The following is a 22,718-nucleotide window of genomic DNA, read 5'->3' on the forward strand; positions in this document are numbered from 1 at the left end:
TTAATACTTTCACATTTTACTACTTGCATAAGCTATAACTTGATCTGCATTTGTTTTTCGCGCCAAAGTTTTTTTTGTGCCTTTCGGATTCTTTTTCTTTCATAATCTCTAACCTGTTGTACACGTGTATCGCACCAACGTTTTTGAACCTCTTTACGACGTTCTACTTTATTGTCTTCTCTTTGTCTTTTATTTGTGACACCGCTTGGACCTGCTAAGTTTTCAATTCCACTTGGTCCGGGATGATTATCACTTTCCCTTAGTTCACCAAGTAATAATTTCTGTTTTTACCGCTTTTGCAATCTTTACTTTCCTTTTTTCCATACTTTCGAATTTTACTACTTTCATATTCTTTAACTTGCTGTTCATGTGTATCACGCCAATGTTTTTTTGGAGCCTTTTGAATTCCAGTGCTTTCATAATCTCTAACCTGCTCTGTATGTGTTTCGCGCCAACATTTCTGAACGTCTTTATGAAGTTCTACTTTGTCTTTTACTCTTTGTCTTTTATTTTTGACCCTGATTGGATCAGCGAGTTTCTCTATTCCACTTGTTTTTGGCTGATTATTCCTTTCCTTATTTTCTGAATTTGCACGTAGATTCTTATTGTTCTTTTTTGCCTTCTTTTTTGCATTCTTTTCTCTCCAGTGCTTTTGTGTCTCTTTTTGCCGCACAGCTCTTTCTTCTTTGCTTAGTCGTTTATGTAGTTCTACTTTGTCTTTTTCTCTTTGTCTTTTATTTCTGACCCGGACTCCTCTTTCTTCTTTGCTTAATCATTTATGAAGTTCAACTTTCTCTTTTAATAATTGTCTTTTATTTGTGACCCTGTTTGGACCTACTTGTTTTTCAAATTTACTTGGTCCGGACAGATTATTACTTTCCTTATTTTCCAAATTTGCATATAGATTATTATTTTTCTTTATTGCCTTTTTTTGTGCATTTTTTCTCTCCATTGCTTTTTGGTGTCTTTTCGACACACATATCTTTCTTCTTCGCTGTCTTTGTTACATTCCTTTTTTTCTGAATTTGCATTCTTTTCTCTCTATCACTTTTGTGTATCTTTTTGTCTCGCTGCTCTTTCTGCTTTGCTTAGTTGTGGATGTGTCATCTTTAACTTATCATTTTAAACTGCTCTTTGTTCTGTGCTTATTTGTGTCGTGGGACATGAAAGTGTTGCTTTGAAGTGTCTCTCTGTCTCACTTCAAATGTCTCTCTTCAAATCTGTCTGACGTGGATGTCAGTATGACGTGACTTGACCGTTTCACATGTGTCGCGGGACGTGAAAGTGTCTTTCTGAAGTGTGTTGTAGCGGGACGTGCAAGTGATTCTCTGAAGTGTCTCTCTGTCTGTCTTCAAAAGATCACGTCTTGTCGCCCAAAAGTCTCGTTCCAAGTTTTATTTTTATAATAGAGATAATAATAATAATAATAATAATAATAATAATAATAATACATTTTATTTATATAGCACCATTCCCATGCTCAAGGCACTTATTTAAACAGCAGGTATATGTAACATTGGATAGAAATATTTTCTGCATAGAACACTAAAACAGATAGATGAGGATATACAAAGCATTAAATAGAATAAAAGACAATGAACCAGAGTAAAATGCTAAATTCAATACTAGAAGAAAAGTCTGCACAAATCATATAATTTGTGATATAACAGACACACAAATCATCCTGAGCATCTGGACAGAGGGGTTACCTGAAAGAAGGGGCAGAATGTCAGGGTAAGTTAAAAGCCTTCCTAAACAGATGAGTTTTCAGTTGTCTTATAAAAGAATGAATGGAGTCAGCTGATCTCATTCATTTCAGGAGGTCATTCCAAAGTCTGGGTGCTATGGAGCTGAAGGTCCTGTCACCCATAGAGTGCAGGTCAGTGTGAGGCACAACGAGACTGCCAGAATCAGAGGACAGCATAGTGATGGAGAAGGTCACTGATGTAGTCCAGTGCGAGGCCATTTAAAGCTTTGTAGGTTATTAAGAGAATTTGATATTCAATCCTGTAGGACACAGTGAGCCAGTGGAGGTGAAGCAGGATGAGTTTGATGTGCTTGCTGTTGCCGGATCGTGTTAGTACTCTTACAGAAGAGTTTTGATTCAACTGGAGTTGTGATATACGATTTGAAGTGGCACCTGCCAGTAGGGAGTTATAATAATCAATGCGGTATGTTATTAAAGCAGGGACAAGTTGTTCAGCATTAGAAAAGGAGAGGAATGAGCGAACACGGGATATGTGATGGAGGTGAAACTAGGAAAGTTTGTTGGAAATGTGGTTTATGTGGGCAGAATAAGAAAGGGAGGAATCAGAAATGACACCAAGAGTCCTTGCATTAGAAGAAGATCTGATGAGATCGCCATCAAGAGTGGCAGGGAAGAAGCTCATTTTCTTAAGTTGCACTTTAGTGCCAGTTTGCAGGAATTCATTTTTGTTGCAGTTTAATTTTAACTGTGCTTCATTCTGGTTTTAATTTCACTGAGGCAAGTTGTGAGCTGAGAAATCTCTGATGAAGTTTCACTTTTAACATTGAGTTGAGTATCATCTGCATAAAAATGATAACCCAGTCCAATGCTACGATTGATATGGCCAAGGGGAAGAAACAGAAGAGCAGAGGGCCGAGGACTGAGCCCTGAGGATCCCCTTGTGTGACCAGCACTGAGCTGGATCTGCTGTTGCCAAGGCTAACAAACTCTTGCCTGTCAGTCAGATAGAACTTAAACCACCGGAGGGCAGTGCCAGAGATACCCAGCATGTTCTCCATCCTGGACAGTAGAACCAGTGGCGTAGCCAGAGTTCGTGCCGCTCGGGGGCAGGGCGGGGCTTCAGTTTGCCTCCATCCAACATTTTTGAATATGTTAACCCATTTAATTAGAAAATTAAAATGACGTAGAGCGAAAAATTAAGATACATTTTGTATAGATTTATTCCTATATATAGAGAAATAGCAATACATTTTCACATATAATAATTTATAAGCATCAACTAGACAAAAATATAATATAAACGCACTAATAAGCCGTGTGCAAATCTATACTAATAAAAGGCAAAGCCCTCACTCACTCACTCACTCACTCACTCACTCACTCATCACTAATTCTCCAACTTCCCGTGTAGGTAGAAGGCTGAAATTTGGCAGGCTCATTCCTTACAGCTTACTTACAAAAGTTGGGCAGTTTTCATTTCGAAATTCTACGCGTAATGGTCATAACTGGAAGCTATTTTTCTCCATATACTGTAATGGAGTTGAGCTGGATGGCCGTGGGGGGCGGAGTTTCATGTGACATCATCACGCCTCCCACGTAATCACGTGAACTGATTGTCAACGCAGTGCGTAGAAAACCAGGAAGAGCTCCAAAAAAGCGCTGAAGAAAACATGCATTATATAATTGAGAAGGCAGCGAAACAATAAGAAGCGAGCAAATGACATATACTACCATATTCATGAGTGATGCTACTTCGGAAACAAAGCACGGTGTAAACCTAAACTTTAAATTAAGTTCATAGACAGGCTGCCGCTGGCGTTTGTAATTTAGTGCCTGCCCATATAAGGCCGTCCGTCAGCGGCAATCCAATAGAAACACTGCCGCTAAATATTTACGGGTGAAGGACTGTGCTTATGCAGAGGAAGATGAGATGGTCAGGGTGGTGTTTGGCACAAAGACAAGTCTGAAAATTATTTTTGAAGCATTTGTGGGTAAAAATCAGAGAATTTTAGTTTTTTCATTCATGATTGATATTTTTCCGAACCCTGCTGCTTACACACACAATTGTACTGAGCCTTTTGGCCAATAATAGTGCCCCCAAAATGTGCCGCCCGGGGCGGACCGCCCCTAGCTATGACACAGAGTAAAACGTCGGGTTTGACATGAGGTCTAACAGAATTAATAGTAATTAATTTACAAACAGAGTCTGCTGCTGTAATCAAATCATTAGTTACCCAAGGCAGAGTAGTTTCACAGCTGTGCTGCTCCCTGAAACTGAACTGAAAGGGTTCCATCAAATTATTAGAAGTTAGGTAATTGATGAGTTGGGAGTCTACAACACACTCATGAATGTTTGACAGAAAAGGTAATTAGAAATAGGCTGAAAATTGTTATCCTGTGGTGGGCTGGCACCCTGCCCGGGGTTTGTTCCTGCCTTGCGCCCTGTGTTGGCTGGGATTGGCTCCGGCAGACCCCCCGTGACCCTGTAGTTAGGATATAGCAGGTTGGAAAATGGATGGATGAAAATTGTTAATTGTTGTCAGAGGGGGACATTTTTTGTACACTGGGTGGTTCCATTTCTCTCTTAGGCTAAAGGAACACGTAAATATCACATTTAAAACACAGTAGATGAAGAGGCAATAGGCACCCATTGTTGGGACTGGGGGTGAGAAGTTAAAAGGCAAATTTCCTGGGTAATCCTCTTACTGATTATTGTCATGGCTGTCTACAGGATATCAGTATTTTCTGTCTTGCAAAAGAATCACCGCTTTGAAGTTTTAACTGGTTAAATACACAAACAATACAAAATTGTATTTAAAGAACTGCTCCTTCCTTGGAAAATGTTTGTATTTACCTGACTTAGAAATTAAAATGTCTGAGAATTTTGGTTTCTAATCAGCATATGTATACTCATTGATAGTTGGTAACAATACATTTTGTTAACTTGTGTTAACACTAGGGTGGCACTGTGGCGCACTGGTAGTGCTGCTGCCTCGCACTAAGGGGACCCGGGAGTTTGCATGTTCTCCCTGTGTTTGCGTGGGTTTCCTCCAGGTGTTCCTGTTTCCTCCCACCGTCCAAAGACATGCAGGTTAGGTGCATTGGTGATCCTAAATTGTTCCTAGTGTGTGCCCTGCGGTGGGCTGGCACCCTGCCCAGGGTTTGTTTCTTGCCTTGCGCCCTGTGTTGGCTGGGACTGGCTCCAGCAGACCCCCGTGACCCTATAGTTAGGATATAGTGGGTTTGATAATGGATGGATGGATGTGTTTACACTATTTGTTAAATCAAGGAAATTTGGATGTACCATTGTTTAATCCATCGTCCTGTTGATCTAGGCAGGGACATTTAAACTTCTGGGCAGGAGAAGACAGAGGGAAGGACTCCGAGAACGCTGCCATGACACTGGCACAGAGCACAGGGGCTCGCAGGCAGATGAGGGTACGTGGCTGGTGCGATGTGAGGCACAAAGACGGCAACACTTACCTCCAGCGAGGAAGAGACAGCTCCACAAGGAGACGCCGGTTGTGGGTCCAGCGAGACAGGGAAGCCGCATGAAAGGACCGAGCAAAGCTGGCGGACGAGAAGTGAAGCGTGCCTAGGTCACAGCAACACAAGGAGCGCAGAGTGGGAAAAAAAGGAACGATGAAGAGACGCTAACAGGGATTCAACGATTTGACAAAACTGCTGTTGGGAAACGAGCATCCAGTGAAGAGAGTGCATCCGTGGACAGTTTGACGATTAATTGTTGGGGTAACACAGTGCACCACTAAAGGCCGTATCGTCCACTTCATGTTTTTAATGGACTTTTAGAGTGTGGACTGTGTGCCTTCCTTTATTTTGCTTATTAGATTATTTTCAGATTTTGTTATGTTAGTTTATCTTTTTATTGTCTTGTGTAATAGAAGTTACTGTTGCTTTTCCTGAAACTACTGTTGTGTCTTTAATTGTGTGTTTACTCACCGGCCAATTTAAAGAACCCTGTGTGCTATTTTCTGTAAATCTCAAGAGTTCCCAGTCTCTTCATAAAACTGGGTGGCGTAGTCAGATATTTTTAATGGTGTCTAGGTTAGATTACCTGTGAGGGTGACCAGACACCTGTCACACATTGGCGTTACTGAAGCAATTTTCAAAGTAGCTGGCACAGAGCTGGGATGTATTTATTATTGTTGTAACAGTCGGGATCGTGGCCTGAAGGCAGGATTTAAGAAGTGTGGTGGGGATGGGGTCGTTATAAATTTCATATGATCCTAATGTTCAGCATGCTCCATCTATTAAAATTTAGAGATGGGACAGATAAATGATTGTCTTGTTAGGGTGCAGTTGACAGTAACATCTCATTAAAGCACAGCCAGCATTTCTACTTAGGCGATGATAACTAAAGCAAAGTATACAGTAAGATTCAGACCAGGACTTCTTTTCAGTTTTCAACTATAGTGATGACATTTATTCCCAATTTAAAAAAACTGGAAAGAAAAAGTGCATTTCTACAGTTTCAATGTAAAGGGGTAAATAAATGTATTTTTCTTATTAATCTAATGAATACAAAGAAATAAAAACTAGAATAGAATGAAATCTCTGCAAATAGAATCCTGCATTCTGTACCCTGCCTCCTGATAATAAAATCTAGTTGCCCTCAACAGGCAGAGAGTTACAACATTTAGTATGAATTTAGTGAGATTCTCTTTTTCAATAAATACGAGAACCTGCAGACAATATGAAGCGTCTGTGCGCAGTGCTATGCGTCGACTTTCAGCTCTCGTCCTCACGCTTCATATTTCACATGGTAAGTATAAACTAACAAATATTTTTGTTCCTAGAAACTTTTAGAGTTTATTTTGAACTTCATTGAATTTACACAGTGAAATCTCATTTAATTAAAAAGATTCTTTACTTTCTTAAAATAAAGGGTTTACATACAATTTGCATGACATTATTTACAGGACACTAATGCATGCGACAGAAAGGGCAACAATTCCATTTATAATGATCTGTGAAATTGTGATAAGCCACAAGTCTAATGACCTCACTCAGAAGTACAAGCAGAGATAAAGCCAGTGGGCACCACAAAGCGCCAACATCAAGCTCTTTGTACAGGTAAGAATCGCAGTGCCAGCGGCCTCACACACAGATGGGTTAGTACAGTGATGGCGAACCAGTTAGAAACCGAGTGCCCAAACTGCAATCCAAAACCCACTTATTTATCGCAAAGTGCCAACATGGCAATTTAACCTGAATACCACCTAAAACTGAACACCAGCATAACCAAGGAGCTGGTGGTGGATTTTAGGAGGCCCAGGCCCCTCATGGACCCCGTGATCATCAGAGGTGAGTGTGTGCAGAGGGTACAGACCTATAAATACCTGGGAGTGCAGCTGGATGATAAATTGGACGGAATTGCCAATACTGATGCTCTGTCTGTCTGTCTATCTACTGAGCTTTTAATTTAGAAAAGCCACTCATACATTAACATCTTTTGTCTTAAAAGAAAAACGTAATAGCGGAGCTTTCAATGATACAAACAACTTTTTGTTGAAAGGTAAAAGTTTGCATTCGGTATGCTTTTGAACAATTAATGTGCTTTTTGCTGTTGTATGCATGCTGATAATTTGTCTAACCTTGGCTCATACTTTGTAAGCTTGAGAGCAACACATGCAGCACTCAGGTCATCTGATGTCTGGTGTCAGATTTGATTTAATTCAAAGCTGAAAACAGCTGCGCACAATCATAAGATGTTCCAAACAAAGTAAGGAAAGCAATCTCAAGTGCCTTCATTGACTTGAGATTATTTGGCAGAGAATTCCACACTTTAAGGATTTCATTTTCATAACTAACTGTGCTGTCCTTTGTCATCCCTTCGATCCTCTCAAGTGTTTCACGCAGGTCTTCCCTATTAAGCTCCGCCCCCAAAGCTTCCATCATATATTACGGGGTCGTGGATCAGGTGTGGCGATTAGCAACTCCCGGCAATAATTACAGATGCGGACGACTCCTCACCTGTGCACTTAAGCGAGGACTGCCCGCATCACAAAGCTCCCAGAAACCGCTCCGGCCACTCTACCATAACCCCCTTTAAGCCGCGAGTGCGGCAATTATCTGTTAAAACTGGCCTTTTCAATTTTGAGCTGTGGACCCGCTATACCACATCCCCTCCAACCCCACCATGGGAATCACAGACTCAAAAGGCTGCAGTCCGTGCCGCACCCTCAAGCAGCATGTGTGCCGCCCGCCTTACCCCAGACAGGAGAGGAAGGAAGTGCCCCCATTGGGCTGCTGGGCAGAGGGGCGGGTGATGTGAGAAAAGTCCTCCGCGCGTGAAGAGGGGGAGCGGTGAGGGGAGCAGCCCTGCCCCGCATTGATCTGGCTTTATAGTAACGAACTCTGTGCTCGGGCGACGGCGCGCGTGCCCCCTGAGAGGGCTCTGAGTGCCCCCTTTGGCACGCGTGCCATAGGTTCGCCACCACTGGGTTAGTACAATACACCACATTCTGATCGACAGAAATCTCGCATGACTTCAGGAGGAGTGTAATAAACACTCATCTGCTATAAATGGAGGAGACCAGTGGTGACGCATACCTAAAAATGGATGTCTCTCACGTCACAGCAAGTAGGTACATAAAAATAAAAATATTGTCATGTCTGAAACACGCTGCCAAGTCACAAAACAAATCAGAAGTGGAAGAGAGAGGAAGAAAGAAAACAAAATGGTGTTCAGACCTCTGACAGATGGTATCAGTAACTTAAAAGTGGTAGCCCTGCAAAAGGTCGCCTCAGCCTCTTATTCTGACTCCTGGGAGCTCCTGTTAATATTAACAAAATTCTAATGAGTACAAAGAATACAGTGCTGTAAAAACGACAATCAGAACATGCTGGGCACAACATAAGCAGGGCACGAGCACTGAGCAAAACCACAAAAGGGACAAAACAGACTCATCTGCCTTTAAAGAGCCGAGGCAGATTTCATGAGACTGATCAGAAAATAAGATGAGGTGAAAACATAGCAAAAAGTCAAATCCTGGGAGAACGTAATCATAGGCAACCAAAGCCAAGACCTGAGGCAACAATCAAAGTCAAAAAGTTCAGAAAGCAGGATTGATACCAAACAAAAATGCACTCCCGAAGGTCCACGTGAGGCAGGGAGGCAGTGGGCAATGCACTTTTGGAGGATGAAGAATTGTGAATGGTGTATTTCTGATGGTGTTATGGAAAATAAGGGGATTTGTCAAATAAATTGTGTTATTTGAACCTGGAATTGTGTTGGGTATTGCTGTGTCTGTGGTTTGGGGCTCAGTGGTGCCCCCTAGTGGTTACAACACCAAGCTGAAAACGTTAACCAAACATTATTGTCAAAGGAGGAAGGGGAAGAGGAGGTTGGAAGCATGCGCTGATTACACTGCATTGCTGCACCCAACATAGGACACACCACCCAGACTGGGGCTCAAGTGCCGCCATGCAACAGGTGTCAAAGAAAAACATAAAATTCAGAAATGGAACGCATAAATGCACCAAAGCGTTTTTATTTTTCTTTCTTGTTACCCAGAAACTTGGGCATGGAGAGTACTGCAACGAAATCTTAAATAGGGGAGTGGAGATGACGTCACGCATCAAATGTTCAACAGTCTTGTGATAGCAACAGGATAACAACAAAGACCCTGTGTAAGGCAGGAAAAGTCAAAATGGCAGCAAAAGCAATCCAAAACATAGCACAAAATGAAGCAGCGATGATGTCACAAAAAAATATAAAATATTTATATCAAAGAAAACAAAATGTTAAAAAAAATGTTAAGAATATTTCTAATAATAATTATTATTATTATTAAAAAATGTTAAAAACAAATTAGTGGTAAAAAAAGCAAAGATTTATATATAACGCCCATCATGGTATTACGGTAAAAATGTAACCTTGAATCTCGATTTGTTATTTTGTAATATTCTTGCATTGCACGTTGATGAAGTCATTGGATGTCAGTTGCTTGGATGGTTCAAGTGGCCAGTAGCCTGTCTTAAATGCATGTGTGATATTTTAGAATTACTTTCTTTAAAAAATTTCTTCTTGAATTTAACTTAATGTTTTGACCTCCGTCATAATTTGTGACAGACGGATGTCAGCAAGAGTGAAAGGGAAGGTCTACAGGACGGTAGTGAGACCAGCTATGTTATATGGACTGGAGACGGTGGCACTGACCAGAAAGCAGGAGACAGAGTTGGAGGTGGCAGAGTTAAAGATGCTAAGATTTGCATTGGGTGTGATGAGGATGGACAGGATTAGAAATGAGGACATTAGAGGGACAGCTCAAGTTCGACGGTTGGGAGACAAAGTCAGAGAAGCGAGATTGCATTGGTTTGGGCATGTGCAGAGGAGAGATGAGGGGTAAATTGGGAGAAGGATGCTAAGGATAGAGCTGCCAGGCAAGACGAAAAGAGGAAGGCCTCAGAGAAGGTTTATGGATGTAGTGAGAGAGGACATGCAGGTGATGGGTGTAACAGAACAAGATGCAGAGGACAGAAAGATATGGAACAAGATGATCTGCTGTGGCGACCCCTAATGGGAGCAGACGAAAGAAGAACTTTTGACCTCCATCACAATCATCTTGGATCCCTGGGGTGTGGCAAGATTACCAGAAAAATAATACAAGATGAAAAATAGGGAAACTAACACATAACCACCAGTATTTCACAGAGACAAGCTATCAAAAAGAACATTCAGGGGCCTCTGGAACTCTCTGACTTCAGCCAATGTGTCCTGGCTCAGCCAATATTTTCCCCCTGACTGGAGTTCACAGTTATATTTTTTCTAATTTCATGTCATTTATTTGTATTTCTTCTGTTTACTATGTACATTTTTCTTTGTGTTCATTTTTAAATGAATGTGGCCTTTCTTATGTCCCTTGTGTTTTGTGTGTGGCTCCCCAAGGGGCGGGGCCACCTGCCAATCAGTGCCAGGAATGGCCCTCCACCCTATTTAAGGAAGGGCATCCCACAGTTCCTGGCGGTTCATTTCAAACATACTAGGGAGTGGAGTGTTACTTGAGATTATGATGCCTTTGTGTTTTTCGCTTCTTCATTTTCTGGTATTTCGATCCTGTGCTTTGCATTTCGTATTTGACTTTGGATTCTGTTTTTGAACTGTGTTGACTGATTTTGTGAACCTTTGATCTATTTTTGACCATGATTTTGGATTCTATATTGGATCTTCTGCAGTGGGCTGGCACCCTGCCCGGGGTTTGTTTCCTGCTTTGCGCCTTGTGTTGGATGGGACTGGCTCCAGCAGACCCCCGTGACCCTGTAGTTAGGATATAGTGGGTTGGATAATGGATGGGTGGATGGATATTGGATCTTTCTTCACTGGGTGGCACACTGGCGCAGTGCTGCCTCGCAGTTTGGAGACCTGGGTTTGCTTCCTGGGTCCCCCCTGATTGTAGTTTGTATGTTCTCCCCGTGTCTCCATGGGTTTCCTCCCACAGTCCAAAGACATGCAGGTTAGGTGCATTGGCGATTCTAAATTGTTGTGTGTGTCCTGCGGTTGGCTGGCGCCATGCCCAGGATTTGTTCCTGCCTTGCTCTCTGTGCTGGCTGGGATTGGCTCCAGCAGACCCCTGTGACCTTGTGATAGAAAATGTCAGGTTGGACGATGACTGACTGATCTTTCTTCACTGTGTATCACCTTGCCTTTTCAGGCAATTCCTTGTGCTCTATGGAGCTTGGTGTATTACAGAGCCATTTGGAGAATAAACCTTTTATTTTATTAAGTAAGATTTTGCCAGGCCTTTCTTGGTTTCTAGTCCCCCTCTAGTGGGCAACTTTGGAAAGCATTTTGGTAACTGTGATACAGTACATCAACAGCATCAAATAAACCACAGAAAGAAGGGCAATGAGAGCAGACGAAACAAAACAGGAAGGAAAAAGTAAGTATGTGGTAAAGAAAAACAGCAAACACAACATCCATCAATCCATTATCAAACCCACATAATCTAATTCAGAGTCAAGTAGGTCGGGAGCTCACCGTGGCTGCCATCTGATCACCAACTGACTGCACGGTCTATTCACAATTTATTCTAATGCAGACATTGTAGGATGTGTGATGCGTGCACAGAGGAAAACGGAAACAGACTCGGAGAACATGCACACTCTACACAGCAGGAGACTGTCTACATCATTCAAAGCCAAGATCCGTGAGACAGCAGTGCTAACCACTGCACCACCACACCACCTGCAAGCCCAATATTGCTTTACAATGCACATGTTGATGGTGTTCAGACTAACAGGGGCTTTATAAAACAAAGACACAAAGAAGATGTGTTCAGCTCAAATACTGTTGGGCTGCTGCCCTTCACTTCAGAGACACAGAACTCGTTTTCCTCACAAACTTTTTTGTCTTGCTTTTCTTTTTTCTGCTTCTGCACAGAAATATGTAGGCCAAAAGATTCCTTGGTGGTGTTTTCTTTATTGCCTCGCAGACATTTACACTATTTTGACCCCTACAATTTAATTTTAAGTGTGTGAAAACAAGCTGTGTGCTTATCAGAGTGAATGGTGGATGAGTTGGCTCTCATTATGGTATCAGGTATGCAAAAAGACAACACAACCACCTGCAAGACTGAGAAAAGTAAGACTGATGGAAAGTTCTCATTGACCAAATTTATGAAAGTTAAATATGTATAGCACAATAGTTTCATGCTGTCATATTTACAGGATTTCAGAAATTAACTTACCCCTAGACATGTGTGCTCATGTGCAAGAGAAAGATGCTGCAGTTGTCCCAAATTAAATAAGGGCCAATTGTGGTGTGAAAGCACTTGGACTTGGTAGAACATTTTAAAGAATGGCAGGTTCTAGATAACTGGGTAACCTGACTTGTGATTCAGGACTCAGAAGGACTGGGATGGCAGGTTATTTTGCACTATTCAGGACAGAAGCCAGGCCATACGATGCCCTGGTAGAGTTTATGTTGGCAGCTGAACTTATTATACGGATGTACAGTACTGGTGTTGATTCAGATAGAGCTCAGAGTCCTTCATTTTCTTCACAGTTTCTTGTGTTCTAAATTGATAAATTTGACATTTTCCCATTGGTTTCAGAAAGGTTTTCAAATTTATGGAAAATCTGAAACTAAAAGTATTTAATTTAAATACGTATTCAGACCCAAAATAAGTACTTTGTAGAAGATTCTTTGGCAGTAAATACAGCTTTTGAATCTTCTTGAGTAAATCTCCACAAGCTTTGCACACCTGGACATGGGGAGTTTATTCCATCCTTCCTGGAAGATCATCTCAAGGTTTGTTAGAATGGATGGAAAGTGTCTGTAAACTGCCATCTTCAGGTGTCCCCATGTGCAAGAGCCATTTGCTAGTTATTTAGGTTATGTCAAGTAGATAGTAGTGTTTGCTAAGTAATCTTAAATGCTTGCCCATAAAAAAGGGGTCATAGTCTAAGAGAGGGTCTTATAATCCCCACAAGCTGAATTGAATTGGTATATTCTAACCATTTCTTGTCTGTCTGACTACTTCAGCTCAGCCCCTCAAGGACAGTCAGAGACTTGTGCTAAAGCCACTCCACCATTGTCTTGGCTCTATGCTTTACATTTACATTTATTTGCTTGGCAGATGCTTTTTATCCAAAGCGACTTACAAATGAGGTACACAATCGAGTAACATTAGGCATGAGCCTCTTTGTTCAGAAAGAGTAGCAGGGCAGGTAGCAAAAATTGATTGCCACAAGTGAAAGATGTAATAGCCAATAAATATACAACCATGGATTACAATCAATAAAGCAAGTAAACATAGTCTAGTAACAAATTAACCAACAATATAAAATATCACAGAATTTTTTTTCCTATCAATTCACAGAAGAGATGGGTTTTCAATAGCTTCTTAAATACACTGAGGTGGCTCGTTCCACCAACTAGGAACTACACAGAAGAAGAATCTGGATTGAGATTTGATACCACGCAGAGGCAGACCTGAGTGGGCAAGAAGGAGTATAAGACCTCACCAGTGTCTCCATATGCTCAGGTGCTGACCCACTGACTACTCTGTGGACAATCATCAGGGATTTGAACTTAATGCATGCTGTTAAAGGGGGACAATGTAGCAACCTGAAGAGAGGAGTGACATGTGCCTGACTCGACTGGTTCAATACAAGATGGGCTGTCACATTCTGGACCATCTGCAGCGGCTTGATAGGATATGCGGGTACTCCTGCCAGAAGAAAGTTGTAGTAGTTCAAACGCAACAAGATCCAAAGTCTGGACCAGAAGTTGTGCTGCGCACTCTGTCAGGTAAGGTCTGATCTTGCAGATTTTGCACAGTGTGAAAATGCGTGAACGAGAAACAGTACAAATGTAGTCAGAAAAAGATCATCAATCACCACCCTAAGGTGGTGTACTGACTTGGCAAGTGTAAGCGACAGTGAGACAACCTGTACAGAGACTGGAAGTTGAACAAACTGGCTGGCCGGGATCACAAGAAGGTCAGTTTTTGCCAGGTTGAGCTGTAGATGGTGGTCCTTCATCCAGGTTGAGATACTGTATCAGTAGGACAAGCAGAGACTCTAGTTGATACTGTATTGTCCTCTGGAGGGAATGACAGTTACAGCTGTGTACCATCCACATGCCACTGATAAGAGAAACCATGGGATTGGAGCCCAGAAAGGTGGTGTGTGTTCATGTCTGGTGTACCTTTGATAACTGTAGGATCTGCCTGAGATGTAGGACTCAGACCATCTGAGAGTAGTCCCAGTGATGCCAGAGTCAGAGAGGGTGGCAAGTGGTATGTCATCTTTGACTGTGTCAAAAGCAGTGGAGAGTTCTAGCAGGATCACGACCAATGACATGTTAATAGTTCTAGCAAGTCTTAACTGATTGACCAGCTTTAGGCTACCATCCTTAAGAAAGGTGAGCCATCTCCCCAGTCAGAGGTCATGTGCACTCTGGAGCAAGATTTCTGCAACAACCTCTCTGTATTTTGCTGCATTCATTCTTCTCTCAATTCTTACCAGTCTTCCTACCCTTGCCACTGAGAAGAATCCCTAGAGCTGATGGTGCCACCACCAGGCTTCACTTGAAAGATGGTATTAGGCACGTGATAAGCAGTAGCTAATCATCAAAAGACAGAGTGCTTGGAGGTCTGACGAAGAGTTCAGTTTTTGTCTCATCAGACCAGAGAATCTTTATCCTCATGTTCTCAGAGTCCCCTAAAATGTCACATGCCTTTTACTCAAGTCTTTCATCTAGCTGCTCTAACATAAATACCTGGTGGATGGAGTGTTGATGAGACGGTCATCCATCTCACGCTATATTGAGGAAAACCCACAGAGACACGGAGTGAATGTACACACTCCACATGGACAGTGACTGTGCAAGACACAAATCAATTTCAGCAGACTGCCCAGAGAGCCGCCCATATAAAAGCATATAAGCATATATAAGCATATAAAAGCATGCAGAACACGCAAACACCCCAGAGAGCATGACTGGGCATAGGGTTTGATCCCACAATACCAGATACATGGAACAGCAATGCGTACCACTACAAAATAGTGCCACCCCTGACCACCAATCTGGCTTTTAATTGTCACACTTCCAGACTTATCAAGCCTACAAACATCACAAAATGGAGGTAATGATTCATGTGCAAAGTCCTATAAACCAGTTTAGACCCTGTCACATGAATAGATCAAAGACATCGAAAAAGGTTTGGGGCAGCTACCTGTATATTGTGCCTTGCTACAAAAGGGTAATTAATATTGAGATGTTTACAGGTCTTAGTCCAAAACAGAACTGACTTAAAGGCTGTAAATATGGCAGCTTTAAGGGCCGTTACAGGAAGTGATGTCATCGGGGCCGGAACCGGAAGTGACGTCGTCCATGGAGCCAGAACCAAAAGTGACATCATCCATGGGGCCGGAACCGTGCAGGATTTCCTGCGGATGGTCTGTAGAGGATTGATAGAGAAAGTCAGTGCAGCTCGCCACCCCCTGGTCTGCCATGGAACTACCATTATTCAGGCCCTATAGCTGCCTCCCAATCGCATGTGTGTGACAACCCTTATTTCTCTGTTATAGTTCCAGTAGAGACTATATTTTTTCCTGAGTGTATATGTGTCTTTTCTATTACTTCCTTTGAAGATTGTTTATGCATGTATGACGTGATATGTGCAATTAAGATATTCATATCCTAGCTGATAGCATTTTATACAGCCTTTGTAATTGAATATTCCTTTGTAAAAGAAAAAGATCTTAGTGTTCTGCTATCATTTATTGCATGCTGACTAGCACTTTGCCCAGGGATGGTTTGTGTCTTAAATTCTGATGCTGCCAGGGTAGATACTCACAACCTAAAACATGGACTGATTAGGTTTAGAAAATGCATGGATTTCTAGAAAGAACTGGGTGGCTTAACTGTAACATTCTTCTGTCTAAGTTCCTTTAATCAACAGTAGATGGCAGCAGCCATCAATGTCTGTTTAGTTGGTAGGCAGAAAGCTCAAGCTGAGAGTTCATGGTCACTGGGAATCTCCTGTCTACTCTTTACTCATTTACACTTTGCATTCAGTGTAGCCATAAAATCTAGACCATTTATTATTTAAATTCCACAGAGGTTTTAAATAATATATTAGCTGCATCATACTATATGTCAGAAAAGCTGGATGTTATAACTGGACCAAACTGCCAGATCCATCGATTAGTGGAATATTTCCTGAAGGCGAAAAGGGAGGAGGGCTACTGAAAAGAAAAAAATGAATGGGAAGTGAAACTCAACAAAATGACAAACAATAGCGAAGAAGTACATGGACACAGTTGACCCGTGAAGCTATGCAGAAGAAGAAGAAGAAATTAAAGGTGACTGAAAAAGAAAGGTAAGACTAGTCCACCTCCAAAGGAATCAGGACGGGGATGGGATGAGCAGAAGGGGTGATGCCTTTCTCTCATACTCATTTGATTTTACTATGTCCAGTTGTAAGGGACCACTGAAGAGTACATGAGGTGTGTTTACCAAGGCATTCATGTCTTATGAATTGCAAGAGTATTGAAAAGAAGAAATTAAAGGAGTGAAGGGAGATAACGTGTTCATTTACATAGCAGCATGTTGACTGGGCACAGACTGGTCAGGTTTGGGTGAATCATCACCTGCCGTTTATTCTGTCCAGAGAACACGTGTGTGTACAGGTCTGCGATGGGCAAGGTAGAGTAAGTGATCCGATTAGATTTATGAGAAAGAGACAGGGAGAGAGAGAGACTAGAGAGATTATCTTTACATAGTACCAACAGCCTGGATCAATTGTTGTAATCCCTTCATAATTTTAAACATTTCAGTCATGTCAGTTCTTATTCTCTGTTCACTTAAATTGACATGGCTTAAACTCCCTTGAGTTGTACCCTACACACGGTGTCATATAACCACAGTTTGATTAAAATAGAAGAAAACTGTAAATTAAAACAACATCCCAAGTGACTACATAAGAAATAAGATTAGGAGACATTGGACGGAAAAAATCAGTTAATAAACATTTAGAATGAGGAGTGAGGAGGGAGTGCATGAGATAGTGAGAGAGAGAGAAAGAGAACGAGCGAGAGAGAGAGAGAGAGAGGGGAAGGGAGAGAAGCAGACAGACACACACACACACACACACGCACAATCCTACACACGCACACACACACAGGTCACTGGGACTGACTGATCGCCTCAAAGAGAAAGGTAAGCCGTCCACTTTTATCGGGACGCTGATATTATCACTTAAAGTGACAAACTTCCCAATCATATCCCTAATTATTCTGTGAACTTGCTTACTGATAGAGGCCTTATTTATTTTTCTATCTTTGGTAAAAGGCTTTATTGTAGTATGAATACATGGATTAAAGAAATGCAAAGGTGCCTAAAGGAAATACTGGGGAGTTGCTCTTTCAGCTCACTGCAGCTTTGACTTTTTTGGGATTTTTCAATCCAGTTGTGGTTGTTGTCTGTCAGACAGGAAGGCTTTTTTAATTACTGGATTCTTTGAAGGCAGCAAGGAGGAGCAGTGTTGCCCCCTTACAGTCTTTGCACTTCACTTGGTTATGATTTTTGGGAGCTTTTATGCCTTTTTCTGCGCTTCTTCAGTGTTCTCATCAGTGTACAAACTTGAATTGGAGTGTCGCCGATGTGAGGTTCTGTGTGCGAGTGCTCAGAAGTGGACTAGTGTCCCGTCCCCACTTGTACTTGTTGATGATCGGACAGACTATGGATTCCTACATTTTTAAACTAGAAAAGTGGAAGAGAAATTGTTGAATGGTGATTTGGTTATTTCTGGCTGTTTCTCTGCTATTTTTTTTACCACCGTTGGCTTTTATTAATATTAATGTTAGCTTGTTACCTTGTATATTATATAAGTCATATTCTAAATATATAAATTGCACTTTATAAATGGCTGAACCAAAAGGGGCTTTGGGTATTAATTTGAGGCAGATATTGGCATATACTCTATAACCTCACTTAAATGATTTTTCATGTGATATTAACTAGATTTAAAAAAACTCAGCATCTTCAGATTTGTTTGTGTTTTATAATACTAAAAAAGGACACTGAATTAGAAAAGCTACTGCTCAACTATTAATAATATTCACCTCCAATTGGCACTGCAGCAGGAAGCCTTATGAAATTATACAGCTGAAAGACTGTTAACATCAATAAAGTTAAGAAGAAGGAAATGCAGGCGCTTAGGAGCATTGCCAGGTTTATGCCATCCCTGCATAAAAAGATCAGGATGGCATAAAATATATGAAAATCCTTGGGAGCCATTGTACCATCCAAGTTGGTAAAAAATGAAGGTAGCGACAGAAGGGTGAATAAGCTTCCATCCATCACTTAACCTGCTTAAACCAGTTCAGAGCGGAAGAAGGTTGAAGTTTATCACCGCAACGTTGAACACAAGGCCAGACGGGGTGCCAGTAATCTATAATGTAACATCATGCTAGTTCAGACAAGTCAATTCATCTTTTTGTACGGTACATGTTGTACACTTTGAGCTCTCATGTCTGTACACGGTACAATAATGAGACAAAACCACAAAGTAAGGTAGGAGAATAACATTAAACACCACTACACATGTAATACGCCAGACATCACCACGAAATCTCTAGATTGGCAGTGTAGTGTCGTTCATCAAGCATCAAAAACAAAATGAATGCAATCAAATACATAAGAAGCGAAAAGTGTTAACCCTTCAAAACAGATGACTGGCTGGAAAACTAGAGCACTCTCACTGCCGAGTCATCTTATGACGCATTAAATAGCTTACATTGAATTAACAATTAACTAATAGGATGTTAACTGATGTGCCATTTTATGGTAAGACATATGCCATAATGAAAAAAGAATTTGCCACCTGATTGTTAAATTGAATGAGAAGGGTCGCAACATATGGGAGAGAGATTTGCAAGGCTAGGGGCGTTTATTTCTGCTATGAAACGTAAACCCAGGCTTCACAAAGATTGCAGGCGTACTTTTCCTACTAAACAATTGCTATTTATTTCTTTCATCTTTAAAAAAAGCTCTGTTTTGGAATGGAAAGGCCTAGAAACCCTAAGCCTCACTTGCACTGCAGTCAAAAACACTGCTTTTGGTGACAATGTCCTTCAAATGAGGCTCCACAAAACACTGAAAAATGAAATAAACATAACAAAATCAGGCTATTCTGCCCAACAAAGCCTATTTATGTAATTAGTCCAATTCTGAAGGTCCCTAAAATAAATCTTACTCTTCACCCCCACTAAATTCCAAGTGTCTGTTGTTCTCTGTGTGAAAAAAAACTGTCTAACATTTGTGTGAAATCTGCCATTAACAAGTGTCCAATTGTGTGCCAACTGTGTTAGTAACAGCTCGGATCCATTGTTGTAATTCCCTTCATAATTTTAAATATTTCAATCATGTCAATTCTTATTCTCTGTTCACTTAAATTGACATGGCGTAACCTCCCTTGAGTTGTACTCTACACATCGTGCCATATAACCTAACCTCTACTAGCTTTCCTACAGGGTTCTGTTCACTGTCTAGATGTTGTGTAGATAGTGACAAGCCCAGTATGACTCCTAGGGAGGGTAACCAGATGTCACGTTCTCATGCATCGTATCCCAGAATTTAATAAAATGCACCATTTTTCACCGGCCTGTCATGTAATAACTGCGCACGAAACTCCAAGGGGATACTTCATCCACAGCTCTTTGATTTTAATATACATTTTTGTAATGTGTGGGAAACATCCCCCATGGAAATAATCTATGTCTACTATACTCATTGGGTTAATGAGTTCTGGCCAGATTTGGGACTATGAAAATCTACTCAGCCTACTCCTGGGTCATTCTCATAAGAGATACTTTCAAGTTTGAAACCTGCCATTGCGTGTTCAAAAGTAATATTTTTACTTCCTAACTCTAATGCCTTACATTTACAGTGCATCAGGAAAGTATTCACAGCGCATCACTTTTTCCACATTTTGTTATGTTACGGCCTTATTCCAAAATGGATTAAATTCATTTTTTTCCTCAGAATTCTACACACAACACTCCATAATGACAACGTGAAAAAAGTTTACTTGAGGTTTTTGCAAATTTATTAAAAATAAAAAAACTGAGAAAGCACATGTACATAAGTATTCACAGCCTTTGCCATGAAGCTCAAAATTGAGCTCAGGTGCATCCTGTTTCCCCGATCATCCTTGAGATGTTTCTGCAGCTTCATTGGAGTCCACCTGTGGTAAATTCAGTTGATTGGACATGATTTGGAAAGGCACACACCTGTCTATATAAGGTCCAACAGTTGACAGTTCATGTCAGAGTACAAACCAAGCATGAAGTCAAAGGAATTGTCATAAGACCTCCGAGACAGGATTGTCTCGAGGCACAAATCTGGGGAAGGTTACAGAAAAATTTCTGCTGCTTTGAAGGTCCCAATGAGCACAGTGGCCTCCATCATCCGTAAGTGGAAGAAGTTTGAAACCACCAGGACTCTATCTAGAGCTGGCCGGCCATCTAAACTGAGCGATCAGGGGAGAAGGGCCTAGTCAGGGAGGTGACCAAGAACCCAATGGTCACTCTGTCTGAGCTCCAGAGGTCCTCTATGAAGAGAGGAAAACCTTCCAGAAGGACAACCATCTCTGCAGCAATCCACCAATCAGGCCTGTATGGTAGAGTGGCCAGATGTAAGCCACTCCTTAGTAAAAGGCACATGGCAGCCCGCCTGGAGTTTGCCAAAAGGCACCTGAAGGACTCTCAGACCATGAGAAAGAAAATTCTCTGGACTGATGAGACAAAGATTGAACTCTTTGGTGTGAATGCCAGGCGTCACGTTTGGAGGAAACCAGGCACCACTCATCACCAGGCCAATACCATCCCTACAGTGAAGCATGGTGGTGGAAGCATCATGCTGTGGGGATGTTTTTCAGTGGCAGGAACTGGGAGACTAGTCAGGATAAAGGGAAAGATGACTGCAGCAATGTACAGAGACATCCTGGATGAAAACCTGCTCCAGAGCGCTCTTGACCTCAGACTGGGGCAACGGTTCATCTTTCAGCAGGACAACGACCCTAAGCACACAGCCAAGATATCAAAGGGGTGGCTTCAGGACAACTCTGTGAATGTCCTTGAGTGGCCCAGCCAGAGCCCAGACTTGAATCTGATTGAACATCTCTGGAGAGATCTTAAAATGGCTGTGCACCGACGCTTCTCATCCAACCTGATGGAGCTTGAGAGATACTGCAAAAAGGAATGGGCAAAACTGGCCAAGGATAGGTGTGCCAAGCTTGTTGCATCATATTCAAAAAGACTTGAAGCTGTAATTGCTGCCAAAGGTGCATCGACAAAGTATTGAGCAAAGGCTGTGAATACTTACGTACATGTGATTTCTCAGTTTTTTTAATTTTAATAAATTTGCAAAACCTCAAGTAAACTTTTTCACATTGTCATTATGGGGTGTTGTGTGTAGAATTCTGAGAAAAAAAATGAATTTAATTCATTTTGGAATAAGGCTGTAACATAACAAAATGTGGAAAAAGTGATGCGCTGTGAATAATTTCTGGATGCACTGTATTTGTATTAAATTTAGTCTGCTCAAGCCTGTCATGTTTAGTATCATCTGCAAACATAGGCAATATGCTAAGTATATCCTTAGCAGGATTATTTAAATATATTAAAAAGAGCAACAATCCTCACGTAGGTAAAATAAGCCTATCAAACTGATTACCAAGATTACCAGCTACTCTAACCAGAACCACAAAACAAAGACAACACTCCGGGGGCAATGCAAGCAGAGGGGGTGTTTAGTGAGGGATGGGGTTCCACTGTAACTCAACATTTGGATGCAATCATGAAATGCAAATGGAGCGAGAGAACCAATCAATGGTGAAGTCTTAAAAAGGTTTTGGCTGCTTTGTGATACATTAAGTTTGGCTGCTCCTTAGCATTTCATAGGAAAATGGCAATTGTAATGTAAATTGTAATTCCCTTTGAGTCTGGGAAAAGTGTAATCTTTGTATACTTGTCTTGGCTTGACTGTCAAGAAAGGAGCCTTAAAAGCTTTTACCTTCCTACCATATCCTTGGTACAGTGTATGGGCACTTGTAGGTGACGGGATCCCCTACTCCCTCATAATCTTCTTGTTAAAAGTCCTGAATTTCTTTCATTGTATGAGAGGTGCTGTACAGTATGCAACAAAACATTCTGAAACCAAATTCTGGGTCATGGGGGTCCAGAGAATATCCACGCTGTCAGGGGTGGGCTTTGTCCTTGCCTTCAACTCTTCCTTTTGTCCGCACTTGTCCCTGGCGCCTCCTCTTTGTATTTTTTGCTATGCAATGTCAATCATGCTTCAATCACGTGATGGGAGGGTGCTATAAATAAAAGTGTGTGTGTGGGGGGGTACCTGGTGGACTTTGTACTGGTGTTGTACTCGTAGTGACTTTGTGAAAGTCTTTAGTTTAGTTTCTTTGGATATTTTTGTATGTTTAAGTAATTTGGTTTGGTTTATGTTTTTGATACCTTTACC

The sequence above is a fragment of the Polypterus senegalus genome, chromosome 18 (genome assembly GCF_016835505.1).
Source record: "Polypterus senegalus isolate Bchr_013 chromosome 18, ASM1683550v1, whole genome shotgun sequence".
NCBI classification, from domain to species: Eukaryota; Metazoa; Chordata; class Cladistia; order Polypteriformes; family Polypteridae; genus Polypterus; species Polypterus senegalus.